General features: G+C 33.3%; 1 long non-coding RNA gene across 2 annotated transcripts in view; it reads right to left on the bottom strand.

Moving 5' to 3' along the window:
- LOC127698708 (uncharacterized) overlaps nt 1-5,941 on the bottom strand; it is a 55,524-nt gene extending 49,583 nt beyond the window's left edge. For both annotated transcript variants that reach the window (XR_007980932.1, XR_007980933.1), the window contains exon 1: nt 4,141-5,941. This is a non-coding gene — a long non-coding RNA (uncharacterized LOC127698708). The remainder of the gene's footprint in view (nt 1-4,140) is intronic.
- Nucleotides 5,942-20,083: the final 14,142 nt, after the last annotated feature.

The following is a 20,083-nucleotide window of genomic DNA, read 5'->3' as shown; positions in this document are numbered from 1 at the left end:
CGAAAAGTATAAATGTTTTTATTATACTTCACGTTAAAATGCCAGATTTTGATTGGCTTATACGAGGGAGATAATTTACTCTATCCCATGGCTCAGCGGGAGACAATTTTTTGAATGTCACCCTCTCGTGCAGACCAATCAAAATCGATAATTCAAAGGAAAATGAATTTAATTTACATCAATAATTTTAAAGACAGTGCTCGAGTTCTACGTTTTAGCCTCAAAACCTTCGCCTCGGTTGACAATGTTTATTCGGGGTAACAATCTGCTCTATCACCCTCTCAGTTATGTGTTATTTATATAATGTTTGACATCGGGAGTATACCTATGACGTCACATTGTTTAGATGTCAAAGACCCCGTTCGCACTAGCATTTTTTAATCGATCTAAATTTGAATCGATCTAAATAAAATGAGTTAGCGTTCTTTCACATCATCGTTAATCCTAACGATCTCTAAAGGTCTAATTAATCTGAACCACTGCGTTCACACTACAAGTAAACATGCAATCGGTTTGAACTAGTTACTGGTGAAACACTCTGTATGAATAGAAATATTTAATCAAATTAATGTGTTGATACACACGCTTGCAAAAAGATAATGGATCAAGATATTATTTCACATGAATTACAAATTCAAATGTTGATATTGCTGTTCTAATAGTTTTCGTTAATTTCCAGCCCTTTTATATATGTTGGTCATCCGTTTTGTAATAAGTTGCACGTGTAGTTTTGCCGTCATACAGGCGCACAAAATGTTTTCAATTTAATCGTATTAGTTTAGATCGATCTCTTCGTTCGCATTTAAAGTTAGATCGGTTCACTTTAAATGTGAACGCAGAGATCGATCGAAACTAGTACGATTGAATCGAAAATAATTTGTGCGCATGTATGGCGGCAAAATTACAATAACTTCATCCATTATTTTTTTGCAAGCGTGTGTATCAACACTTTAATTTGATTAAATATTCCTATTTATACACAGTGTTTACAATTTCACTGATAATAAGGTCGGATCGATTGCATTTTTACTTGTAGTGTGAACGCAGTCGATAGAGATCGTTAGTAATGAGAACGCTAACTGGTTTTATTTAGATCGATTCAAATTTAGATCGATTAAAAAAAAGCTAGTGTGAACCTTAGTGTTTTAGTTTAGACCGATTCAAGATCGATTCAAATCGTTCACATTGAACTTAAATCGATCTTATGTAAACCGATCTAGTTTAAATCGATCTAAATGTCCAAGTGTGAACGGGGTCTAAGACGATGTAACGGTTTCGCGAATTTTTTCATTTATGGCAGTTTAAAGCCAAAATATTTACTAAAATGGAATTTATTTCAAGCGTGGCCTTCGTTGAAGTTCAATTAAGTTTTATGTATGTTTCCTATGCATTGTTGTAATGTTGTCATGGAGAAATTTTGCATGTTATTGAAAAATGACATAATATTGGAATGCCTTTTGATTGTTGTCTGCCAGTCAAATTATGGATTCTTATGAATCATCCATGTAGTCTAATTAATATTTTTAAAAGTGTGTTAATATATATACAATGTAGTCTTCCTAAAAAAAAAAGGATTTATTTATATAATAAACTAGTGACCTAACACAACTTCGATTATTATTTAAAGAAATGGAGTTGAAGGTAAATGATTTTCAAAAAGGGATTTTGCTCATTGTTGAAGGCCTTACAGTGACCCATAGTTGTAAACTTCTACGTCATTAGGAGGGTTGTCTCATTGGCAATCATACCACCTCTTCTTATTATTTTTATATCCATTGGTACACACGATCAGTTTTATGTTTACTTGAATCCTACCATTGCAATACAAACTTTCTATTAGTTTGGACCATAATCCTTATCCTTTTCTGCAACTGCCACTATAGTTAAGACTGAAAGCAGTTTAGTTCAGTCTTATTTATCATATTACTGTGGATTAATTTCTTTTCGTGAATACAAAATTAATGTTCGATGATTGAGGAAAAATTGTAATTTCATGGAGATTTGATTTCGTGGTTTTGCCTAAGCCTCCCTACAGACCAATAGAAAAATGTGTGTTTTAGTGGACATTCTAATTCAAGGTTTACCTATAACCATGAAATCCACGAAAATTGGTATCTTAGGAATAGTATTGAATCCACACCATGTGAATTTAACTTTTCTTATGTTTATAGCTACATTGTACTTTAATATATATATATCATCCAAACAATGTGATAAAACAGTTAAGAAATTTTTTTAGGGAACAGTAGAGTTTGTAACGTATTTGCAAAACTGTTGAACAGAAGATTTAACACATAAATAGTTTATTCATTTCACCATTGAAATGTGGGATTATTATACAAAAAACAAATGGTTTATGAACTATTATATGTAAACCAGGAATTGATTTGCATTTTTTTCACATGTTCATGGTAGTTCCTTGGAGTTCGGTATTTTTGTTATTTTACTTTTCAATATTTCGCCTTAAAAATAAATTAAGAACCCTTCTTACGAAATTCAAAAATTTAAAACGAAAGACTTTAGAAAGAACTATTGCACAAAATTTAATATAAATACATTTTACATGCACATGTATTTAAGCTAGAATTGCCATAAGATAATCAAGTACACAATCCTTTACCCAATCAACCCTTTCAATTTTCGATTGTTTACAGTATGCGAGTTCATCTTTCGCAGGTGTGCTTGGGCGGGGCTTGAAAGTTTATTTGAGGTCGAAGGTTTGAATTGACCAATGACAACGATCGTTCCTGTTTTGGTTTATCTAAAAGATTTGTTTGACTGATTATGTCGCACGACCTTTCGCTAAGCTTGGCCGCAGTTACAATAGAATTTGTGTTTACAGTTTGATTTCAGCCTAATCTAATTAAACTATAGATCTCTGATTTCGTTATGACGACGAGTAAGCGAGTTCCGATAGATCTGAATTTTAATCAGAACGATGGCGGGCAGTAATTATCATAGGTTGTCGAATATAACTACGGTAAGTTCGGTATAATAAATCTATAAATAAGTGTTAAAAAAAGCCAAAATTTTCTAAGATATTCCTTACATTTAAATTACGAAAATGTTTTAGAACATTTCGTTTCTTTTGCTTGGTTTTATCGTATTACCAAAGACTTCTGCCATACGATCAAAGTTGCCCACACATATATATACCTATATTTGACATGACATGGCATGTCAATAATAATAATAGTAATAATAATAAATTCTTTATTTATAGAGGGTAACTCAATTAGAACTAGTCTAATTTTCATTCAGGCTCTCACACAAAATACATGTATACAGTTTACATTCATACATCAAAATACAACATATATATATATATATATATATATAAACAAGTCTAAATTGAAAACAACGTTCAAACCTATGATTGCGTTGGATAAAAACCGCAATTTTTATACGTGTACATGCAAAACAAATTTCTTGTTAGAGGGGAATAAATACAGCACAAACAACATTTTCCAAAAGACCAAAAAAGTGAAAAAGTATATTTTAACAAAACGCATTTGACTAACAGGTCGAACAACAAATGTTCTTAAACCCTGCTGACTGCCATTGGCGATTGCCAAATAAACGGATCACCGATGTAATAAATGGAATTATAAATTTAATACTAAACAGAAAACAATAAACTATATATATATATATATAAATTAAGAAATAATTCATGTAAGCAAAAGATTTGTCGGACATTTACACATGGCCTGGTCTGTGATATTCGTTAATTTTATCCAAATTAACGAATATCACGGCCCAGGCCATATGTAAATGTCCAACAAATCTATGGCTTCCATGAATTATTTCGATTCTAATAGTCCAGATACGGTAATTTAAAAACTGAAGCGAAGGTAAGATTGCGGTAAGTATGGCTGTTCTAATTTACGCCCTGTAAGATAAAAGCTACACATGTCAAATAAATTTAAGTCTTGTATGGATTATATCTTAAATAACCACTAGAAAAAATGTGTTCAATCCTTATAATTCTTAATCCAAACATTTTTTTTCGTTGGCTACTATTTACTGTCAAATCCACAGTTGATATGTCGTAACTAAGGAGTGAGCCACCATGTTGACTTGCTGAAATCCACAAATGTGCGAATAATGCAATAGAATAGAAAATAAAACAACACCTACCTCAAAACTCCATTTTAATGCGATATTATCCGAACGTAGGGCGTATACGTAACGGAAAACCTTTACCTTGAGTTTTTTCATTCGTATGATGTCATGTTATGACATGACGTGAATGCACCAAGATCGTTCATGAAATTTCGCGGAATTTAAATTTTGTTTTGATTTATACATTTTTTTAGCTCTTGTTCATTAATTCTTTTTGTTATGCATTAGAATAAGAATAACGGTTCTGTAGTTTCTTTTTCAATTACAATTTGAACACAACGAAATCGACATAGTGTTTGCACATAGGTTACGATACATGTGGATTTACATGGGAGGTAAATAGTAACAGCCATCAATATGTACATCTCTGAGTCTGCGCTAAGTATAGATATATCGAGAATTTTATCACGCTGTTGTTTACAAAGCGAAAGAAGCGCGTCATATTAGAATCAATCATTTGTTCATAGATTTAAATGGCAACAATTAATAAAGTTTTCATATTCTAACCATAAAAGAAAAATTATGTAAAAATCCGTTCTTTTTTAATTTTGTAGGTTTGTAGTCATGGTGAAGATGATACTATAAGAATTGAAATTAAAGACGAAAATATCGAAATTCCTTGCCAGGAAAAAGATCCAAATAAACTGGAAAATTATGATGATTTTCGATGTAAGTGTAAACCGTTGTCTCATATAAAAGTGAAACGAGAAGCTGTTCAAGACAACTTCCACCATTTTCTGGTGTTGGCAATCTCTAAAGTATCTGATGGGATAGATGCTGTCACCATCGGACAATACACAAGCTCGGCTGAAATTGGGATGGAGAATTATGATGGCATCGGTAAATTTGTACAGCAGACATTCTTGATGGAAGAAATCGACAATTATACACATACACATGCTATTTTAAACTTTGAGCAGGGTGTATTCTTAGTTGAACAGGAGAACTATATAAGTACAAGAAAAGAAATTGAGGAAGCTTTTAATCGTCTCAGTGAGAGAAAGTATGAAATATCATCAAATAATTGTGAGCACGCAATAAACTATATTTTATCCGGAAAGAGTGTCAGTTATCAAGCAGACACAAACACTTGCTCCAGGATCTGTTTTATTGATTTGATCAACATTTTAATAATAGACTGTAAAGAAGTAGGACTCAAAACAGCTTTGTTAGTAGCTGCCCTCGGCGCCATTGCTGGTGCATTGGTGCGTAGAGCTTACGTTAAAGTAATTGTTGCAGCTATTGTCAGCCTTACCGTCGAAAGTAGAATTATTAAATGTGGGGACAAAGAGGAAGCAATATACGCAACGAAGCGGATATCAGAATAGGCTTGGCTGCTCATTTGCCCTATATCCATGGTGCTTTTAAAAACACAAGTAGTGCTATCCTTGACGAAATGAAGAATCACACTGATACGAATTTTATTTGTAATATTGCAGAGAAATTTATTTATGAAGCAGCCCTGACGACGTGTTTGGCGACTGTTGCTGTCTCTACAGGAATATAAACTATACTATTTTTGTCTTTCGTATTTAACAATTCAATTTCAAGGAGACGAAAGAAAACATTGGAAGATAGACATCTATGTCGGCTGTTGTTCTTGCAATTTTTTGCACGATATGGCTCTATTGGAATTGCTGTAGTTTGTGGATTTTTCGCATTTTTAGACTTTAATCGTCCTGCATTATCTTTCTTTGGAATTGTATTTGGTTGTTGTCTGGTTTTTCGATATATTTTGACTTTATATTTTAAACGTCTGCTGTTATCAGCATTGCTGGACCTGTTATCAGTCAAGCTGTTGTAAATGTTTCGAGGCCAGTTGTCATTGTAGATGCTATAAATGTGATTTGAACACCGTTTGCTTTATTTTTTCAACTTCAGTAATCTTTATATCTGTTGCGTGTTAAGTTGTTAATGTTTTCTGGGACGATTAATTAAAACAATGGGCTTAGGTCGGTGAATGGGTGTTGAAGAAAGGGAGAGCAAAAGGGAGAAGTCCAACTTTTTAGGACATTATCATTGTATTTAAATGAAAAAGAACGATTATTTTGAAATGTATCTTATCAGAATTATTTAAATACAAATGCATTAACTGTAAATAATTTTAGACCTTTGCGTTAGCTAAAACACTTCTGGTATATCGATCCCTTTTCAATTGATAAAGATAACTGCAAGTAACATATGAAACCTAGAAGTGAAATGAATCCCTTATAAACTCAAAAACAGTCTTAAGAATGTAATTGAATTTTGTGTTTGTTTCAAGCCTCCACAATATTATGTGTTTTATGTCTGAAATAATGTAGTCCTTATGGTAATTATTTGTCATCATTTGTTAATTTGATTGCTTTTTGCAGGTAATGGAACAATTTGTAGAAGATAACAAAACTCCTTTTTTATCTAATTGTCTTTTTCCTTGTTTTAACTAAAACTTGGAAGTTAAATTGAAATGTGAACATACAAAACATCTGATTAATATCATAATACTCATTAACTTTTTATATAAAAAACACTAAACAAATTGTTTGTAGAATTTTCTAAGTTTTATATATTGCTGTTCATATCACTTTAATGATATTCCTTGCTTTTATTTTAACTTTTGCCTTCTAAGTGTGTATAATCTAGATAAAAATGTACTATAAAAGTATTTTTGTTTATGGAGTGCAAAAAAAAAGTAAAATAACAAAAATACCGAACTCCAAGGAAATTCAAAACGGAAAGTCCTTCATCAAATGGTAAAATCAAAAGCTGAAACACATCAAACGAATGGAAAACAACTGTCATATTCCTGACTTGGTACAGGCATTTCCTTATCTAGAAAATGGTGGATTAAACCTGGTTTTATATCTAGCTAAACCTCTCATTGTATGACAGTTGCATAGAATTTCATTATATTGACAACAATGTGTGAGCAAAACAAACAGACATAATAGGTAAAAATGTCAAAAATTGGGGTACAGCAGTTAACATTGTGTTATAATCTTAATCACTATAAAAACAAATAACAAAGACAAATAAAAAGAACATTATAACACGTTATTAACTTAGATGAAAAACAACGTCAGTACCTAGAATCTATACTTCAAGATCATTTTAAGGGATTCCATGGGTCCGTTCAGCTACAAAATTAATTACACTAAATATTACATATTTTCCATTGAGTGCGAATATGTTTATCTTAAAACCATAAATCGAAAACAACGAAGGAACCAAATATGTTTTCACAATCCACAAAAATTGACACCCAATAAAGACCAGTACTCCTACAGTAAATGATATGCGAATTATATCTAATTACTGTGTATTTAATGATTGCATGGTTCTTTCTGTAATTTAATTGGGATTTAAAAGCATTGATTGAAACAAATTTTGTTTGAAGCATGGAAGCTCTATACAAAAAAATGCGTGTCCTTTGACAACTCCATAAAAGTACAGTAAAGAAGCATTCAATTCTTATTTTACATGTCTTTGTTATTACCTTCACGTTAGATTAAGTTTTTTGTATGTTTACTATGCATTGTTGTAATGTTGTCATGGAGAAATAATGCATTTTATTGAAAAATGACATAATATTTGAATGCCTTGTGATTGTTGTCTGCCAGTCAAATTATGGATTCTTATGAACCAGCCATGTAATTTAATTAATTCATTTAAAAGTGTGTTAATATATATACATTGTAGTCTTCATAAAAAAAGATTTATTTATATAATAAACTGGTGACCTAACACAACTTCGATTATTATTTTAGAAAATGGAGTTGAAGGTAAAGGATTTTCAAAACGGGATTTTGCTCATTGTTGAAGGCCATATATATAGACCCATAGATATTAACTTCTACGTCATTTGGAGGGTTGTCTCATTGGCATTCATACCACCTTTTTTTAATTATCAACCATCAAAGTAATTACTTATTTCTTTCACACCGGACAAAAACCCTAGAAATAAGAAGTTCTAGATTATTGCGTTTTTCGAATGAACCAGATCGATATAGTCTCTCTCTATTGCTTGTTTTGAGGCGAATCTTTATCGATTGACATATGTAATGTGGCCGTGAAATTACAATAAATGTTAAGACGGTTATTTAAGTTTCTTTTAATAACAACTTTTAAGTTATATCTCCGGAAATATGAACCGTCTGTCGAGGTCGAACGTCTTGTTTTATACCCTCACAAACTTAGAAAAATGTAATTTGGTCATTTTGTGCATTCGAGGATAAAACGATGTACATATTTGTATCAAACTATTTTTTATTATATTTTTTTTATAAATTAATCCTACAGAAGAGCATATAAGATAACTTGAGCGTCTTTTTTCAGTTTTTAGCTAAGATAACTTTGGATGCAACCCCTGACCCAGACAAGTTTTGAGTCTATATATTCAATACAATCTTGGGACTCTTGAGTTGCAGAACATTTTGGATCGTAGATTGCGGCCAAAGTTTTCTTTGGATCCTGTACCCTTATGCAGTGATTTGTTTTAAGGCTTTTGAAATTGACCCATTGAAGGACCAAAGTGTGGCCTTGTGATATTTATCTGAAATGATTTATAATTGGATTTCTGAAGACTGGTATAAGGATGAATGTCGATCATTTATGTGACAACCACCACCCTTACCACAACCACAAAATATTATGAATAAAACCATCAATAGATCATTTACGAAATAATCAATATTAGACACATATTATGCCCATCAATGTACACCTTTATATAATTCTGGAATCCTTTAACAATGTATTTGGACAATCCATCGTGAATAATATTAAATAATTATATATAAGATTCATGACATATTCCTGTTGTAAATGCATGTACTTGACCCGTAACATTGCAGACTACAATAGTATTTGTGTTAAAGTTTGATTGCAGACCGATTGCAGACCAATCTAATCAAAATATAGATATCTGATTTCGTTATGCTCATTTCAATGTAAAAAATATGTTTTTTGTTACAAATATAGTGTATTGTTTTGTGTGTATATATGTCATGCTGCCAATCAAGGGCCCTTAATTGGAACAATACATATTCTTGTAACATGAATGGTAATTTTTCCTTTGATCTTCGACGGAGTTAAATTCTGTTATATTTAGAGGAGTGCGTTAACTGAATGATATTTTAGTAATTGCATTCTCCTGTCCCGCCGTGTGTCGCTTGTCATAGGAAAAACAAAGAATGGGAAGAGCTAAGACCAGTGCTCTAACTTCCATCTCAGAAGTAGTTATTCACTATCTAGCTCCACCTCCTTGGCCTACGAAACAATGAAATCAATGACCATAAAAGGTCCTAATACATTTGAACAAAATGTATACACAACAATAAATTAAAAAAAATAGGGGGGTACTCTAACACAAGCCAAATTTGTAATCCTAACCATAAATTAAAAACGGTTCCCTATACTCGAAACAAATGAATGCCCGATGAGAGCTACAAAAAGGAATAGTGTGGTCTATAAACGAAGAGGCGATATTGATAAGTTGGTGGATACTTGTTTTCATCGTGTCAAAATAAATATTCCCCAAAAATGTCACTGGATTTTTAGTCGTTTCATTTCCTCCACGTTTTAAAGGTATATATGTCCGTTTAATTCAGCATGCTAAAGATGTATATCTCTGCACCTTACGCAATCAACAGCCCATCTAATAATCGATCATGTTCATGGTTGGGAAAGGCAGAATACGTTTCCTTCTTTACCTGTTCTAAAACTGCACATTCTATTGGTTTTGAAAGCAGACATCTAACAAGATTTTGCATCTATCCCCTCAAGACTTTTCGCCGGTCAATCAAGTAAATCACGGTAGGACTTTCTTTCAAGATATTATTGTGTCTGGGAGACACAAATGATGCCTCCGCAGATGCGTAGTGTTTTTTTAAAATACACAAAGTTAAGCATGGGAGCACAAAGGTCTATGGTTCACTGTAGGAGGAGTTATCCGGAAACGCTATGCACCTCTTATGCAAGTAAATACTCCAAAAAATGACAAAGTTCAACTATCTCCCAAAAGAGCAAATATTAATAAAAATCGAAACCCTGACCACATACAAACCTTCAATATATGTAAAAACAGACCGCAAAGTGAAAACTTCCTAGCATTCAAACTGTAGGAGGAGTTATGCGGAATAACTATATACCCATAATGGGACGGACCGACAGAAGGTCGGAAGGACGGAAAGACGGAAGGACAGAAAGACGGAAGGACAGAAGGACGGAAGGACAGAAGGACGGAAGGACGGACGGACAGACGGACAGGGATAAAATAATATGTCCCCCAACTTTTAGTTGCGGGGCATAAAAAAGATGTATGACAGATGAAGATCGATGAACCCACGATGCCTTTTATACCATACTATATGGGTATTACTCGTTGTCGAAGGCTGTACGGTGACATCATACAGTTGTTTACATCTAGGTCCTTTGTATACGTTTAAAAATTTCGTCATCGCGGCAGTCGTACAGCATGTCAAAATTTTCTTTTTTTTAATGCACATCATCATGCCTTTATTTCTGTCCTTTTAAAATTTCATTTGACAAATTAACAAACCTCTCTGTATTTCTGACCGTATTTCCTTTTTTTTGTAAAAAGTTTTGCATCGCTTGTTGACATCAGGAGGTGCTCTCAGACATGCCCGCTTTCCAATATCGTCAAAATAGTTTTTCATGCGTTAAAAACTGCGCACTTGTAAATTGCAGAACCACCTTAAGGGTAGTGTTGAGAACTTCTTTATGTGCCTGTCCAAAGTCAGGAGCATGTAATAGTCCTATAATATATGAACTCGGGGGCATTATTTTCTATTTCTGTAAATTTCTGATATTTGTTTTTAATTATTTTGCTATTTTCTTTTTTATTTCCTTTTTTTTACTATCAATGTGTTCGCATTAAAAAATGTGAAAATATCAGCATGAAAACAGTGCCCTAATTGCATAAATCGACGTCTTTTGGTCTCTGTGACTAGTTGTTTTATCAGCAAACTTACCACATCTTATTTTTATAATGTTTTGGTATGTATATGATGATGAGGTACAAGTCGAGTTCGTGTTTCGAATGACCTACTTTTAACATAGTTACAGCTCTTGGATTTATAAAAATGACATGAAAATAGTACTTGTTAGGCCCCTCTTTTCGTTTTGCCTGTAGCTAATGACTTTTTTCTTAATTATTTGTAATTGATTGAGACTAAGACATCGAACTTGTATTTCGTTCAGGAGGACTTACATCTTACGTGAGGCAGGTCCATTCGTGTCATCCTTTTTCACCTAATTCCATTTTGACTTCCCATTCAGAAAATAGAATACAAAAACAGCGATAAAAAATATGGAAAATTTTATATAATACAAAAAACGATTTATCAAACTACAGCTTTATCCTTTTTCCGTCGTTTATTAAAAAAAAAAGATTCGAAAAATGCACGAATATTTGCCGAAATTGTGTTTTTCTTTCCGCCATTGGTAGTACCCATTTTATCAATGTTTTTCCTTATTAATATCCATAGTTTGGGACTCTTTCTTTTCATCTTTGTTTTTCTCTGCCTCTATCTTTGTTTTGCTTTTCTTCATACCATTTCGCTTAACATCTACAGCATCTACAGTTTGTGCCTCTTTCTTCTTATAACCCTTATTATTCTCTGTCTCTTTCTTTGCTTTGCTTTCCATTAAATCAGTGTGTTTTTCCTTTACAGTCATAGTTTTGGCCTTTTTCTTCTTTTTATTTTTTACACCTTCTTTCTCAATCCTCTACATTTCTGTAAATGCAAATGTTAAAATCAATTAAGTTCATGAAGATTTAAAATTATATTATAAAAATAAGGAGAAGTATAGTTATATTTTACTGTGTGTTTTATTTTTTAATAATCATTCTAAGGTCTGGCTGAAGTTAAAAAAGAATGCTCGTCCTGTTAAAGGCGTCCATATTGAATCGTTTAAGAAAGTTATCATTTCAATAAAATAAATACCTTTCTCCAACATCTTTTGATCTTTTCTCTCCGTTTTTCCCACCTTTTTTCTCCTCTTTACTTCTTTCTTGTATTGTAATCTGACATCCTTTGTGTACCTTTTCATAATCTTGTCAACAGCTTTAAAATACAACTGAACAACCTTTTCCTCTTGTTTGTCCTTTTTCGTTTATTTGCTAATAGCTTCATTATGTTCAGAATTCTGGGCTGTACCCTAAAAAATTATACATCATTAATGTAGTACAACATGTTATACTTTCAAATGTATTGTCGTTTGGGGAAAATATCTATAAAACATTTAAAAAAATGACAGGAATTACCAAAAATATTGGACAGTAACAACCAATCACATCAACCAACATCGCATCCCTTATCCGAAAAAATCAAATGTACCAACAAAGACAAAGAAGAACGAGCAACACATGGTCAAGATAGCCAGACTTGACAAATGCACAGCGTATGGTCGGGTCAAACCACCAAATTTGCTTTTCTAGACCATAAGTCGTTAAAGTAAAACACATAATTAAAAATCTGCACAGAAGAATAACGGTTCATAAAATTCGGGAAGCAGGATTAAAATGTGTTACTATATTTGAAGTCTTGCTAAGGGAAAACAATTACGTGTACCCTAGTGGAAAAAAATTATATTGCAATATTTTTCTTTGTATTGTGACTTTTCTGCTTTGTCCAATGCTATGCAATGCTATTCACTTTGGTTATTAAATATTTGCTGCAGGACATTATAAAAAAATAATATAGCAATCAAGCAACCATTGTAAAATCTGTCATCAAATAGTAGCATTTAATTGTCTAAATAAAGGCAACAGTAGTATACCGCTATTCGAAATTCATAAATCGATTGAGAAAAAACAAATCCGGGTTACAAACTAAAACTGAGGGAAATACATCAAATATAAGAGGAAAACAACGACACAACAGAAACTCAACACTAAAATGCAACACTCACAGAAACGAACTATAATATAACAATGGCCATTTTCCTGACTTGGTACAGGACATTTTAAAAAAAATGGTGGGTTGAACCTGGTTTTGTGGCTAGCCAAACCTCCCGCTTTTATGGCAATGTTAAATATAACATTAAAATGACAAGATTACATGACAGGACTACAATACAAATAAATGGGAGAACATACAGGACAGAGACACACACAAATAATAGCTATCAAAAGGTACCAGGCTTATAATCCAATGCGCCAGACGCGCGTTTCGTCTAAATAAGACCCATCATTGACGCTCAGATCAAAAATGCCCGAAAGCCAAAACAAGTACAAAGTTGAAGAGCATTGAGGACCAAAAGTTCCAAAAAGTTGTGCCGAATACGGCTAAGGTTATATGCCTGGGATAAGAAAATCCTTAGTATCTATAAACGCTTGGTCTTTTAATAATGTGCAATTAACGGACAACGAATAAAACCTAGGTAGCAAGGCTTTACCGGTTAATTATGTAATGAATTGATCACACTCACCTTTTCCTTAAGAAAACTTGCGGATCGAATAGGGGAAAACCATTCTTAATCAAACGAAAACTTGGATTGATTGATTTTTTGTTGTTTCCTTAACGTTCAGTGGCACATATTTCGTGCACATACATGTAAGGACAGACAAAACTTGATAGATATACATGTAATTAGAATAGCCTTTGGCTTGTTGTAAGGGGCATGTTCTTTCGCTCGTTGCTGGAAGCCTTTAATTTGCTGTGCATATGGAGAAAAGCAAAACAAGCAATGTGTCCACGTATCTATTATAATTTCTCAGTATATCACGTGATTGTAACAGTCGCGTTCTAATTTACCAATATTCTATTATATACTGTGATTAGAATTGTCATTATCATTGTAAAAAAAATAATGAGATAACATAGGATATACAGATCCAGCAAATGACGATGATGATAATTCTTAATCCCCAACTACAGCACCGAAATCGGCTTTACAATTTGTAATATTCGCTGTTGTTAAATAAACGAACAGACAATATGCTACTGTTTAGTTGAGAATAATACAAAGGAAATATCTAGCTATAACTGCTTAGAAAGTATTATTTTAACTTTAAAACATAAAACAAAAGAAGTCCAGAATTAAAACTCGTAAAAGAAACAAGTGGCGATGGAATTCAAGAAGTTACGTCATTACCTTCTGCTCTCACTGATGCTTCCTGCTGTTCTGTTGCGTCTATTTCCACCTCCAAATCTTTCAATTCATCAGATACACTTTGAATGTCTTCTTGGACTGTCAACTCATTCTCTACTCCTTTTATATTTTCTTTTTCAGTTGTGTCTTGTTCTTTTAATTTGTCTAAATGGAGAAACACGTGTATATCCTAATGTTCTTGAACATTGGGGAATTTAGTGTTGCTGGTAGTTAAAGGCGATATCAGGTATATGACAATGAAACAACATCCTAACAACTCAAATAAACAAAAGTATCTGGTAAACTTATTTACAACTTGTATAGACGCGAGGTGATTTTGACCTTGCCATATTGTAAGGATGTGTGTTTAAAGCTGTTTATTCACCTATGTATGTCTTAAGTTTTGTGTCATTTGGTTGCTGTTTCATTCCTGCTATACACGACGCCTCCATATAATGTTACTTATGAGGTGATGAAGAGCATACCACACCCACCGAGCAGAACTGGAAAAGAATGAAAACAACAATAATGAAATTTGATTTGAAAGATAAAAGATTCAAAGGAAGCATGCTTACCTTTCCGGAGCACCTGAGATCACCCCCAGTTTTTGGTGGGGTTCGTGTTGCTTAGTCTTTAGTTTTCTATGTTGTGTTATTTGTCTGCTTGTCTTTTTATTTTTGGCCATGGCGTTGTCAGTTTGTTTTCGATCTATGAGTTTGACTGTCCCTCTGGTATCTTTCGTCCCTCTCTTATACAAGAACAAAGAAAAGATATAGGCTTAGAAACAGTAAATCAAAATGACATTTTTTATCTGAGAAATGACCCATACAAAACATAAGGTTATCATTTATCCATAGGAAATACTAGTAGTGGTCAATAAATGTACAAAGGATCATAAGAGACAATCTTGATTTTGTTTTATATTCAGAAGTAATAGCTAGGACAGGGGAGGGAGATTTCATACCTAATTCCTTTATCAAGGCGGTTTCCTTATCCCCAGCTGCAAGTGTGAATTCAAATACGTCAACACTAAGGATGGCTTCACAGAAACCAGATACTGCCTGATTTTCTTTTTCTTCTTCTTGGGCTGACCACTCCATACTTATGTTACGTTGTAACCCCTCCCCTATATCCCCTGTAAAAATTTGATTCTGCTTGAGCAACTATATATTATACTTTTTTTAGGACTACTTATTTTATTGTATAAATGGACAGAACAGAAAATTTACACGCCTTTCTGTCATCTTTAAGCTAATACTTAAACATTCATTGACCAATGCATTTATTCAAAGTAATCAAAAGTATCCATCCAAAATCTAAGTTTGCTCATACTCAACTTTTCAAAGGACGTACAAACCCCGGAACCACGATAGTTGTAGTCAGAATTCGAAAACAGATATATATCCATCATTTTCAAAAACACTTAATCTTGACCCTAGAGTAATCGAAACTTAAGATCTAATTTGCTGATGTCTAACCTTTTTTAAAAGTGCCCGAACGACCAGACAAGGAGAAGTTTGAATTTGCCCTACTTGCATTTTATCTGAGACTACTGCGTTATTATATGACGGTTATAGTAATCTCAGTAATTAAGGTCAAAAGTTCTTTGGCCAAAATACTAATAATAGTATTAGCTGTTTAGGCAAACTAAATTTATCAGAAAATCTATGGAAGTCTAGAGGATCATCAGCAAATTCAAAATACATTAAGTTGTCTTGATAGGTAATCTTACAACGACTTCTCATTAACAGAACGACATCAGTTGAAAACAAAGAAACAGAAGACTTACTTAAACTAGAAGATGCTGAAGGCCTTAAAATCAAATTTACCTTAAATGTGGTATCCTTTTTTTTTTGTCTCAGTAGGTTTTCAAATGGAAAACAACAAAAGTCATAATACTTGAGAAAAGTGCAATAAGATAACTCACCACACTTCTCTTTTGATTTCTACTTTCTTCAGAAAAGCTGCACGGGATCAATTCTTTAGACTTCCAAAAACTTATCCTTGTGCAATATATCGGCGATACGTCGACGATAACTTTGTCAGCAGAGATGTTTATGACGTCGATGAATGGTATTAGCGCAAGCGCAACGTTTTCTCGGATTCCTATTTTGTGGTGAAAGTGAAGATCAATTTCCAATGTGTCATCATTTACGTACATGGTACATTAATTATACCCCACCTTTTATAGTGATGGAAGAGTTGTCCGTATGTTTGTTCGTCCCTTCGTCATTCTGTCCCGGTTTTTGTATCTGCAACTGCTCTTGAATCGCTGCACGAAAATTTGTGAAACTTTGACTAACTATTACGGACATTATTTACTTCTGCACTTATTATTTCATTCTATCATCCGAATAACTGTATTTTTGACATCATATCTGAACACTGTAGTAAACATTTGTATCCGCTTCCCCTCCTAACCCCCCTCATCAAAATTAAATGAAACTTTCGCAGTACCTTAACCATATAATGCTATTGTACACTTTCTAATTTGGGAAGGGGAGGGGGTCCGATGAACCAACTTTTTATTTCAAATTGTTCTTGTCCTGAATATGTATCAAATATTTGTCATTGACATAAAGCAAACAATAACAAATTAATCAAGTTTTGAACTACCAACACAGATATTTCTTTGGTCTAATTTTTTTTACTAGCGTCAATATTAGGTATTGTGCCCAAAATAAATTTGTAGATGGCATATTGCCTAATAAAAGTCCAATGTTAGTTTTTGTTTGTACACTCGTCTCAACTTTTGAAAACCCAGAGCTTCCTGAAGTAAGTACTTTACTATTGCTTGTCAACATGAACATATTTATTGCTTGTCTAAGAATAGCATGACATTGTGCAATGCCAAATTATAAACATCGACAGGATTAAGAACTACAAGTGTTCATTCTTGTATAGCAACACTAAATGCATTGGATGCGTATTGATTGATATTTTAGTCTGTCATGATTTTTAAGCCCACGCCGTAGCGGTGGGGGCATTAAGTTTTACCCTTGTCCGTCCGTACGTCCCAAAATTTGTTTCCGTTCTCTAACTTGAGTTTGCCTCAACCAAATGTTATGAAACTTATACACAATGCTTATTACCACAAAAAAACAGATCAAGTTTGAATTTTGGTGGCGTCACTTTAACCGTTCTAGAGTTATGTCCCTTTATAAATGGAAAATTGCTAAATTTCTATTTTCTTCTAAATATCAAGTAATTTTTAAAATTGGAGTTTTCCTTTGTCCATGATTATAGTCGAATCAACTACAATCAATGCTTTATACAATGCAATGTTTAATTTTGACTTCAACTGATAAAACACAGATCAAGTTGAATTTGGGTAGTGTCACTTCAACCATTATTGAGTTATGCCCTTAATAAATCGAAAGATTGCAAAATGTTTAGTTTCCATTCTGTAACTTAAGTTTGCCCCAACCAAACATTATGAAACCTATACACAACATTCATTACCACAAAACTAAGATCAAGTACAATTTTTTTGTTTCCATTTTCTAACTTTAGTTTGCCTCAACCAAATGTTGACATTTTCCTATCATTTCCGTTTATATTCATAAGGTAATTGAAGGCAATATTAGAAATTCAACACTCATCAAAATATAAGTGTAACAAATCCGTTTTTTTTTAATTTTGTAGGCTTTTCGTCACAGTGAAGATGATACTATGAGAACTGAATTTAAAGAGGAAAATAGCAAAATTCTTGGCCAGAAAAAAGATCCAAATATTAAACTGAAAAATTATGATGATTTCCGACGTAAGTGTAAACCGTTGTCTCATATAAAAGTGAAACGAGAAGGTGTTCAAGACTACTTCCACCATTTCGTGGTGTTGGCTACAGTATCTGATGGGATAGATGTTGTCACCATCGGACAATGCACAAGCTCGGCTGAAATTGAGATTGAGAATAGTAATGGCCACTGTAAATTTGCACAGCAGACGTTCTTGATGGAAGAAATCGACAAACATACACATACACATGCTATTTTAAACTTTAAGCAGGGTGTATTCTTGGTTAAACAGGATAACTATCCAAGTACATTAAAAAAAATTGAGGAAGCTTCTAATCGTCTTAGCGATAAAATTGGTAAGAGAATGTATGATTTATCATCAAATAATTGTGAGCATGCAATAAGCTATATTTTAACCAGAAAAAGTGTCGGTGCTCAAGAGGAAAATGATCTAAATGAACTGAAAAATTATGATGATTTCCGACGTCAGTGTAAACCGTTGTCTCATATAAAAGTGAAACGAGAAGGTGGCTACTTCCACCATTTCGTGGTGTTGGCAATCTCTTCAGTATCTAATTGGATAGATGCTGTTACCAAGCTCGGCTGAAATTGGGATGGAGAATTGTAAGTGCGACTGTAAATTTGTACAGCAGACGTTCTTGGTGGAAGAATTCGACAAACATACACATAAACATGCTATTTTAAAATTTGAGCAGGGTTAAACAGGAGAACTATCCAAGAACAAGAAAAGAAATTGAGGAAGCTTCTAATCGTCTCAGCGAGAGAATTGGTGAGAGAAAGTATGATATATCATCAAACAATTGTGAGCATGAAATTATCTATATTTTAACTGGTCTTAATAAACTGGAAAATTATGATGATTTCCGACGTAAATGTAAGTCTAACCCGTTGTCTCATATACAAGTGAAACGAGCAGGTGGCTACTTCCACCATTTCGTGTTGGTAATCTCTAAAGTATCTGATACTATAGATGCTCTCACCATCGGACATTACACAAGATCGGCTGAAATTGGGATGGAGAGTTGTGATAGCATCGGTAAATTTATAAGGTAGACGATCTTCATTGATAAAGAAAAAGATACACACGATATTTTAGAATTTAAACAAGGTGTGTATTTAGTTGAGAAAGAAAACTACCCAAAGACAAAACATAAAGTTGAGGAAGCTTTTAATCGTCTCAACGATAGAATTGGTGAGAGAAAGTATGAATTATTATCAAACAATTGTGAACATGCAATTAACTATATTTTTACCGGAAAGAGTTTCAGTCATCAAGCAGACACCAAAACTTTCTCAAAGAAATGTTAAAATGATTTATTCAAAATTTTGATCATAGATTGTAAAGAAGTAGGGCTCAAAACAGCTTTGTTAGTAGCTGCCCTTGGTGCCATTCTTGGTTTAATTTGGTGCGTAGAGCTTATGTAAGAGTAATTGTTGCTGCTATTATAAGCCTTACTGTCGAAAGTAGCATTATTAAATGTGGGGACAAAAGGGGAAGTAATTTACTGAAACATTGCAGAGAAACGTATTTATGAAGCAGCCCTGACGACGTGTTTCGCGACTGTTGCTGTCTCTACAGGAATAGAAACTATACTATTTTTGTCTTTCGTATTTAACAATTTAATTTCAAAGAGACGAAAGAAAACATTGGAAGATAGAGATCTATGTCGGCTGTTGTTCTTGCAACTTTTTGCAGGATATGGCTCTATAGGAATTGCTGTAGGTTGTGGATATTTCGCATTTTTAGACTTTAATCGTCCTGCATTATCTTTCTTTGGAATTGTATTTGGTTGTTGTCTTGTTTTTCGATATATATTGACTTGCACTACAGGTTTGATCTTTAACGTCTGCGGTTGTCAGTGTTGTTTGATCTGTTATCAGTCAAGCTGTTGTAAATGTTACGAGGCCAGTTGTCATTGTAGATGCTATAGATGTCATTTGAGCACCGTTTGTTTTATTTTTCTAACTTCAGTAATCTTTATATCTGTTGCCTGTTTAGCTGTTATTGTTTTCTGGGACGATTAATTAAAACTATGGGCTTAGGTCGGTGAATAGGTGTTGAAGAAAGGGAGAGCGAAAGGAAGGGGTTTGACTTTTTAGAACAT

Source organism: Mytilus californianus, unplaced genomic scaffold, assembly GCF_021869535.1.
Source record: "Mytilus californianus isolate M0D057914Y unplaced genomic scaffold, xbMytCali1.0.p SCAF_4, whole genome shotgun sequence".
Lineage (NCBI taxonomy): Eukaryota > Metazoa > Mollusca > Bivalvia > Mytilida > Mytilidae > Mytilus > Mytilus californianus.
Note: the sequence above shows the minus strand (reverse complement) of the source record. Positions and strands in the feature narration are given on the sequence as shown.